At 44.5% G+C, this 9,597-nt stretch overlaps 1 protein-coding gene across 1 annotated transcript in view; it reads right to left on the bottom strand.

Moving 5' to 3' along the window:
- Positions 1-9,597, bottom strand: part of ADCY6 (adenylate cyclase 6) — a 934,310-nt gene that overhangs the window by 46,418 nt on the left and 878,295 nt on the right. The gene's annotated exons all lie outside the window — the stretch shown is intronic.

Genomic DNA, 9,597 nt, shown 5'->3' with positions numbered 1-9,597 from the left:
TAAAAGTTTTTAAAAGATACATATAAATGAATGTATATGTGTCACAGAGAGAAAAAAGAGAAGCAGTCAAAAGTGTGAAGGTAGATTAGAAAGATTGGATGGGTCATTGATGGAGAGATGGGCAAACAATTGTGAAACAGATTGGATGGTAAACTTTGAGCTTAAAGAAATTGCTATTCAGGCCACCTGAAAATGGGACCTAGCAGTCACCTAGCTGCTTATGAAGCAAAGGCAACATTGTGAAGAAAGTCATTGTGAAATGTACTTTTTTTATTATTATGAAATGCATTCATCACGCAGGAGCTAAGCTGTAACGAGCTGAGTTATCGTTTTTCGAAGACATGAGCCATGTCTTCATCTTCTTTTCCCTTTTTGCTAATCTCCATTAAATATACAAATTAAAATCTGCTGTGACTTTGCCAGACATTATTTCTTAGGTAATAATGATTGAATTCACCAAATAGCATTTTTGCTATAACTCCACTCCCACTAATAATAATAATAATGTAGATTTAAGAAAATAACCATTTTTAAATATTGCCCTTTTAAAAAGAAAGAAAGAGTTTCTTGGCATTATTTTCTATTGAACCAATCAGACTCTTTGAAGCCTTGTTTGTACATGAATAAACAGGTCAGTGCTTCTTCTCTATCCTTGATGATTAATACACCCATCCATTTCTTGCAGGTGCACATATAATACCTTCATTTGCATTCCTTCTTGTGTACTTCAGTATCGTGGGCAATGCCTCTGGAGGTCCCCTTTCCATCTGCATAGGAGCTCTATGGAACCTGGCATATAATGGGCGCTCTGCCTGGGAAAATAAATGTCACATTTCCAAGAACAGGAGAGTATTTGGAGCACTAAAAGGAGTTGAAACACCTCTCCAATTTGTGTTAAACATACATAATATTCTGCATCTGGGCATACAGGAGCATCTTCGTGTTAGGTAGATAAGGTGTGTACATTGTTGTTGGTTTTTGGGGGGAGGTGTAGAAATCTGAGTGGTAGTCAACTAAGTGTTACTCAGAGAAGACCCACTGAAATGAATAGACAAAACTTGATCATGTTCACTAATTTCAGTGTGTCCACTCTGTGTAAAAGCTAGTCAAATACTACCCACTTTGTTCAGCAATACAGTATATTTCAAGCAAGCAATAACAAACACAGTCTACATGCAATCAATCCTATTACTAAACCATGTAAGCAATTATATGTTGTTTGATTCCTTTCGGTGCTCTAAGATAGCATCCTTGTGCAATAGAGGGCTAATAAAGTGTCATTTTTTTATTAAAAAAAAGGTTATTGGGGGGGTTATCCCATGTTAATCCTGCTCAGATGTTTTATTACAATCAAGAAGTATTTATATTTCGTAAAATGAATATATAAAATTCCTAACTCAAGGCTTTTAATTCCCATAGGTCTACTATGGTTGGGTTAGCATTGAGGCAGGGGCGTAGGAAGGGGGCAGTGGGGGCGACCCACCCAGGGTGTCGTCTCTGAGGGGGGCGACAAAAAGGCACATTGCGGGAGGCTTGCCCAGCCCCCCCGCGCAGCGGATCACCCCCCCTCCCATGCACAGCACGGCCATTGCTCTGGGCACCCATGCAGCTAACTCCGCCAGTACATTGAGGGAAAGTCTATATTTTTAACGGTTTCCCTTTCTTTTCCTCTCTCTTTCTCCAAGCTATTGCAGAGTTTTCCTCATTTTGTCCTGCCCTCTTCTCATTGGGTCCCATGCCTTTCTTTTTAGATTGCGAGCCTGCACAGAGAAATCAGAATTCCCCCTCGATTTTTTTGTACCACATCAATACTTAAGCGCTTTTGAAAATACACAATAAATTGATTGTGGAAATGATGGTGATGAATCAAGAAGAAGAAGAAGAAGAAGAGTTTGGATTTGATATCCCGCCTTTCACTCCCCTTCAGGAGTCTCAAAGCGGCTAACATTCTCCTTTCCCTTCCTCCCCCACAACAAACACTCTGTGAGGTGAGTGGGGCTGAGAGACTTCAAAGAAGTGTGACTAGCCCAAGGTCACCCAGCAGCTGCATGTGGAGGAGCAGAGACACGAACCCGGTTTCCTAGATTACGTGACTACCGCTCTTAACCACTACACCACACTGGCTCTCGAAATTATCAGAAATTACAACAGACATAATCCCGATTTCCTGACTAAGAATGACTTCCTCCGGTTTCTATGATGAGTGTGTGTAGATTATCTATTTCCTTTCGGATTGTAAAAATGTCTATGGCTGAATTCTTCATTCCTCTTGTGCTTCAGCATATTGCCACAAAATTGACACACTTTCCATTTGTCTCACTTCTCTAATCCATACAACATTTGTTAATTTGATCAGGAGACCACCCACATCCCAGGCTGTACATAACCTGTCCATAATAATCGTCACATATTTGCATTTTCCAATCCCAGGGCAACGTCTGTCCCTGCAGCTCTTAATAAGTGAGAAAATCTTTCCAAGTTATCTCACATCACCAAGTATACTGTAGTCAAAAGGAAGGAAGGAAGGAAGGAAGGAAGGAAGGAAGGAAGGAAGGAAGGAAGGAAGGACACTGGGAGTAGTCCTTTTGGTATCCTGTATCCAATAATATCTTCCACTTAAATTTCCAACAGATTATTTATTTGGGGGCATTCCCATTCCCAAAATGTGTGTACAGTGGTACCTCGAGTTAAGAACCTAATTCGTTCTTAACCTGAAACTGTTCTTAACCTGTGGTACCACTTTAGCTAATGGGGCCTCCTGCTGCCACTGCACCACCGCCGCACAATTTCTGTTCTCATCCTGAAGCAAAGTACTATTTTTGGGTTAGTGGAGTCTGTAACCTGAAGCGTCTATAACCTGAAGCATCTGTAACCTGAGGTACCACTGTATAAGATTTGCACCTTCTTTGTGTTTCTGGAAACTACCTTTGTCCAATTATTATATTTTGGACTTTTACTCTCATACAAACAGGCAGTGGGAAGGGGAGGCAGGCATCCAGGCAAAAAGTCTTCAGCAATACCACCCACCATTGAACCCTATGTGTTTTGACTATATGCAGTTTTGACTTTAGGTGTGACCCCCAGAATGGAACCTCCACATACATTGCAGGCTTACTGTATTTAGAAGTTCATATTTCCAAGTTTTTCTGGATGAATATTCCACAGGGTGTATTAAAATATTAAAAGTGAGGTCTTTCAATGCAACCCTATGAAGACTTCATTGACTATATAAACCAAGTGTTCATATTCCCCTTTAGTGAAGGATATGAAGTTACTGGGAAGAGGAGGAATGGTGGAGGCAGCCTCCCCATCCTGACCATTCCAGGGAGGAGGAAGAAGAAGATAGTATAAATTTACAACAGGGGTTTGAGGGAGGTAGCAGCTCAGAGGCAGATGAGGGGGGAAGATGGGAAATCATGGGAGAGCCAGGACAACACCTAGCTAACACATTCTCATTAGAAAGCATTCCAGACCCTCCATCTCCCAGAATCTGGCGAGCCTTAAAAGTAGGAGAACAAAGAGCTCAAAGACAGAGGGGACGTAGCAGCACCCGTAGAGGAGACGGTGAGAATGACAAATGAGGAAGTGGGAGAGACAGGAGGTGGAGATTCACTCTGGACCTGGGTGTTTATGGAAGAGGCTGGGTTCTATGCCTCTCTCTGTAAAGATTGAAATAAAAAAGGACGGTAATAAATTTTTCCTTGTCTTTATACTTTCCTGGGCAACCAGGACAGCATCCTGACATCCATTGAGCCTCTCCAAATGGGGAAGTAATGGGGGCATCTTTTCCTCCATTCCCAATGGGTGGAGAATATATATATATTTATAAAATGTTTTAAAATTTGACTTCAGGAAATGGGCAAAAGCACACAGAGCTTTCCTCTACCTTCATTTCTGCCCTGGCAGTTCAAGACCAGCAGGGCACAGAATGCAATGGTTGAACCAACTCCAAATTCCCCTCCCTGACCTTAGGACTGCAGCTATATTTAGCTACCTGAACTCAAGCTGAGTCTCCTGTTTTAAAAGCCATCTTGTTTTAATTGGATTGTTTTATTGTGGGCATTAATTATGGATACTGATATTTTGATATTTTAATGAGATAGTTTTATTGTGTATTTTAATTATGGATGTTTACAGTGAGTTTTAATGTCTGTATAATGGGTTTCTAGACTGACAGCCCTATCCACAGGCTCCAGTGAACATGTGAAAGACCCTCAGCTAATATTGGCAGCAGAGGTTTCCCATGGATTTTCTTCTTTCTTTGGCGATCCCTCGTAGCCAAGTAAGATTGTCTTCCATAAACATGGTTTTAACAATGAGTCCGTAAGTGACTGTGGAGGCCAATTCTGGATCCACACGTCCTTCCACAGTGGGGACAATTGTTTCCAGGCAGGAGTTGATCATGGTGTGGATTTGCCAAGCGTGCCTTCCTCTTAGCACGTTTCTCCCTTTCGTCCTGAGTTTGAGTGTCTTCAAAACCCATGACACCTTTGGTAAAGGTACACTGAGGGCTCAGCCACACTTCTGGAAAACCACTCAGGCCCATGATTTTGTGGTGCAGGACAAGCAGAAATATGGTCGAGCCCTTAGTTATGCAAATGCAGCTCTTGTGTATATGAGGAGGACTGAGGGAGCCCCTGTTTCCTTAATACAAATACATTTACCATTATTTTCATAGGACACCATCCTATTTTTTCCCCTAACATGTGAATGGCATTGTCCCAGTGACAATGCTGTCACACCCAACTACAGATGCAAAAAACCCAGCAACAACCAAGAACATGTAAGTGATTCACTAATTTTTAAAAAAACCAAACAAACAGCAACACTCATTTCCCAGGCCTTAGAGAACACGGAAGGTGTTAAGTCAGCAAGAACCCTATATCAAAAGAAGCCAATGAATCAACTTAGAGATAATGTGTCTCTTGCATCACTGGAGGTAACTCCAGACAACTCCAGATTTTATTATGATTATTAAGGCTCAACCTTGATTTGGATGTTTTGTACCAACCAGTGGAAGAATTGGTAGTATACAAATGCAGATCTACAAGGAGGACATGGAAAGTAACATGTTACTTCTGCAAACGAGAGAGAGAGAGAGAGAGAGAGAGAGAGAGAGAGAGAACTCCTTAGTATATTCCCATTCTTGCCCCCAGCCCCTCCTTTTCTTCCTTGTTTCCTAAGAAAACTGTAATTCAGACCTTGTGAGTTCACTTAAGGACAACTCAGCCTTCAGCCTCCCTCCCCCTTCTCAATTAGAGAGGCCTTCATTAACAGCCTTCATTAAGAGCCCTGTAAATGCTGTAAATAAATCAGTTAACCTGGTAACACCTGTCCTAAAAGGTAAAGGTAAAGGACCCCTGGCAGTTAAGTCCAGTCGTGAACGACTCTAGGGTTGCGGTGCTCATCTCACTTTATTGGCTGAGGGAGCCAATGTTTGTCCACAGACAGTTTTTCCAGGTCATGTGGCCAGCATGACTAAACCGCTTCTGGAGAAACCAGAGCAGCACACGGAAACGCCATTTACCTTCCCTCGGGAGCGATACCTATTTATCTACTTGCACTTTAATGTGCTTTCGAACTGCTAGGTTGGCAGGAGCTGGGACCGAGCAACAGGTGCTCAACCCTGTCATGGGGATTCGAACCGCCAACCTACCGATCAGCAAGCCCAGGGCTCAGTGGTTTAACCCACAGCACATCCCTAACACCTATCCTATGTGCAGCTAAATGCAATAGATGACCTTCAAAGTACAAAAGGCCATCTAGTTTAGTGTTTAGTTTAGTTTAGTTTAGTTTAGTTTAGTTTAGTTTAGTTTAGTTTAGTTTAGTTTAGTTTAGTTTAGTTTAGTTTAGTTTAGTGTTTCCATAGCTCAAAGGCACTGCAAAAAGCTACACAATGTTCTGCATCCCAGCAATTAAGCTGGCTAAGAAGCCTTTCTTCTCTCTCTCATCAAACCTAGGGCTTCAAGTTGCCCAGAGACAGATAAGGCTTCTTAGAAAGTGACAAAACTTCATATTTAGTACTCAAAGATATAGAATGGCTTCCACCACTCTTCCCTCCCTGTGCCCCCTCTGATGCCCCCCAAATAATTTTTGGGGTCAGGAGAATCCCCAGAACAATGTGAGGGGAGGAAAGGGGGATAATTCCATCTGTCAAACTGCAATGTTTGCGCTGACACAATGTTCAGCGCAGTATGACATTGAATTCCACATACACTGTCTTGAAAAATGGAGGCTCTGTTTTTCAGCCTTCACGGGTTGTGTGTAAATCAACGCCACCCTTGGCTGGTTGCCTGAATGAACCCTTTCTGTCTGGACAGCCACGCGCCCGTGGCTGTCTCAATCGCTGGCAGAATCCATTAGTGAGCGTTTCTTGAACTTCTTCCAGCAAAGAAGCTCTTTGACGCCTAGTCTCCGCCTACTTTCCCCGCGTGGAAGCCTTCTGCACAGGGAGGGTGTGGGCATCGGAGGACCCGTGCTCTCCCCACTGGTTCCCGGCAAAGAGTCTTGGAGCCACCTCGCCGATTCCCCCATCTGCCCCCCTTCTCCACTGGTGTTATGCTGATTTCCTTCCCCAGAAGACGTGCTGCTTCTCTCCCTCCCGGAACGCTCTCCGGAATCCCTCTGGAGCCCTCCCTCTCCCTCTGGCTCCGATGGCAGTTCCCTGACACCATTGATAGACCTTTCCACCTGTTTTCCAAAGCCAATATACATGTGAAAGTTGCAAATGGGGCTGTCAATTCAATCCCACTCCTCCATTGTTGCTCACGTGGGAGAAAATGAAGAAGACCCATAATCTTATCACAACTAGTGTACACTTCATGTACATAAGCATATGTGCACTTACTCATGTTTGTGTAACGTTTGCTTTGCTGTTTGGCAAGAGGTCATTCCCTTCGATTTCATTTACTAGGTTTTTTCCTCTATTGCATGGGTTGGCAAACTAAGGCCCGGGGGCCGAATCCAGCCCAATCGCCTTCTAAATCCGGCCCATGGATGGTCCAGGAATCAGCGTGTTTTTACATGAGTAGAATGTGTCCTTTTATTTAAAATGCATCTCTGGCTTATTTGTGGGGCATAGGAATTCATTCATCCCCCCAAAATATATATATATATATATAGTCCGGCCCCCCACAAGGTCTGAGGGAGAGTGGACCGGCCCCTTGCTGAAAAAGTTTGCTGACCCCTGTATTCTATCGTTCTGCTAAGAGAAAATCCAGTGGTTTGTCACTGTCCCATTTTTCTTGCTTCTATCTGATTATCTAACAGAGCAAGAACATTGTGTACTTGGTGTAAAAGGAAACTGAAATCTAGGTTTGCGAAGCCAGTGGGAGGAGTTCCTTGAGGGAAGCCGCACGTCTTTCATTGCTCCTTGTGGGTGGTGGTTAAGCGCTTGGTAGCATAAAGTTACAAAACTAAGGCGAGACACTAGCCGTTCATTTGGCCGTCTCAGCAAAAGGTGAATCAGCATGAGGTTTCCCACTTAAGGGAAGGTCTCACTTGCATATGCAATCCTGTGCACATGACTCTACTTCAGTCATGCTGCTGCAATCTCAGATGTTCTACCAGGGGTGCCAACTTGAATAAAGTACGTGAGGAGCAGGTAAGCCCCACCCCATATAACTGATCACATGACGTGGCACACAAACACCATTTGAATGGAAATGCCCTTCAGCTTTGGGGGCCATTCACACGACAAAGTTTTCCACAAGTTTAGCTTTCATGGCTATTCTCGAAGAATCCTGGAAACTGATGTTTGAGAGGGTTCTGAAAATTATGAATAGAGGGGGAAATTGGATTATTAATGCATTTTAATGAGAAACTACCTAATTTGCACTTTTTTTTTAACAGGGTGATTAAAGGGCATTAAGGAATCTGGAGTCACAGACAGGCCAGAGTCCAATGCTTGTGGTCTGTATATGCTCCAGATTAGAAGATCCTCCCGTTGTCAAGCTCTATGCCATGTGTCAGTCCCTTTCAGTCTATCTTGCCCTGTCCCCTCCATCATCAATTCCTTGCCTGCCCTCCCAGTTTTACATCTGCCTCCAATTCCCTGCCCCCTCCTCCAAAGCCTCCTCTCCTGCCATCCCCCTCTGTCAGGGATCGGAGCTAGAGGCGGAGGGAAGGCTCTCAAATGATGCTGGAGAAGGGCCCAGCAGGGAGAGAGGAAGCTCCGCAGATGGGGAAGCAAATCAGCGCAACACCAGGGATAAAGGGGGGCAGATGGGGGAATCGACGAGGGCTCCAGGACTCTTCACTGGACACCAGCGGGGAGAGCACGGGTCCTCCGCTACCCACGCCCACCCTGCGCAGAAGACTTCCGCAAAGAGAGTAGGAGGAGACTGGGTGTCAAACAACTTTTATGTTGGAAAAGATTTAAGAAATGCCCACTGACGGATTCTGCTAGCAACTGAGGCAGCCACGAAGTGAAGGGCTGCCCAGACTGAAAGGTTTAGCAAGGTAACAAAGCCTGGAGAGGCGGCAACTTACGCACGAGCAACCCATACACATTACACCCTCTAAAGCCCTTTCTCCACCTCCTTCTGCCTTGCTTGGCCTGTTACTGGAAGTTTGGGCTGTGAAGTTCACACCTGCAATGGGAATGGACCCCAACCCCATATTCTGTTCCAGCAGAGAATGGAGACACACAGAGAACTGTTCTCACAGTGGCTACTACCCTGTTTTCCCCAAAATAAGACAGTGTCTTATATTAATTTTTGCACCCATCGATGCGCTAGGTCTTATTTTCAAGGGATGTCTTATTTTTCCACGAAGAAGAATACGGTACACATTTATTGTCTAATTGTGAGTCAGCCAGACTCCGTCAGGGCAGAGCAAGCAACAGGTGGCAGCTTGTCCTGGTGGTGGTGCGGGCTCTCTGATTTAAAGAGACCTTGCACTGCCTGAACAGCTGCACGGTGGCACCCGCCGCTATGGTCCAGAGAAGTCAGACGCCTTATGGTAGCTTCAGGGGCCTCATCAATAGGAGTATAGCATCTAGATCAAGGGAAGTAATAGTGCCACTGTATTCTGCTCTGGTCAGACCTCACCTGGAGTACTGTGTCCAGTTCTGGGCACCACAATTCAAGAAGGACACTGACAAACTGGAACGTGTCCAGAGGAGGGCAACCAAAATGGTCAAAGGCCTGGAAACGATGCCTTATGAGGAACGGCTAAGGGAGCTGGGCATGTTTAGCCTGGAGAAGAGGAGGTTAAGGGGTGATATGATAGCCATGTTCAAATATATAAAAGGATGTCACATAGAGGAGGGAGAAAGGTTGTTTTCTGCTGCTCCAGAGAAGCGGACACGGAGCAATGGATCCAAACTACAAGAAAGAAGATTCCACCTAAACATTAGGAAGAACTTCCTGACAGTAAGAGCTGTTTGACAGTGGAATTTGCTGCCAAGGAGTGTGGTGGAGTCTCCTACTTTGGAGGTCTTTAAGCAGAGGCTTGACAACCATATGTCAGGAGTGCTCTGATGGTGTTTCCTGCTTGGCAGGGGGTTGGACTCGATGGCCCTTGTGGTCTCTTCCAACTCTATGATTCTATGATATTCCGGGGAGGCCTTATGTTCGGGGGAGGCCTTATTATTGG

This window comes from Podarcis liolepis (assembly GCF_965112155.1).
Source record: "Podarcis liolepis genome assembly, chromosome: 2".
NCBI classification, from domain to species: domain Eukaryota; kingdom Metazoa; phylum Chordata; class Lepidosauria; order Squamata; family Lacertidae; genus Podarcis; species Podarcis liolepis.
The sequence above is the reverse complement of the archived record's forward strand: the minus strand, read 5'-3'. Positions and strand labels throughout refer to the sequence as shown.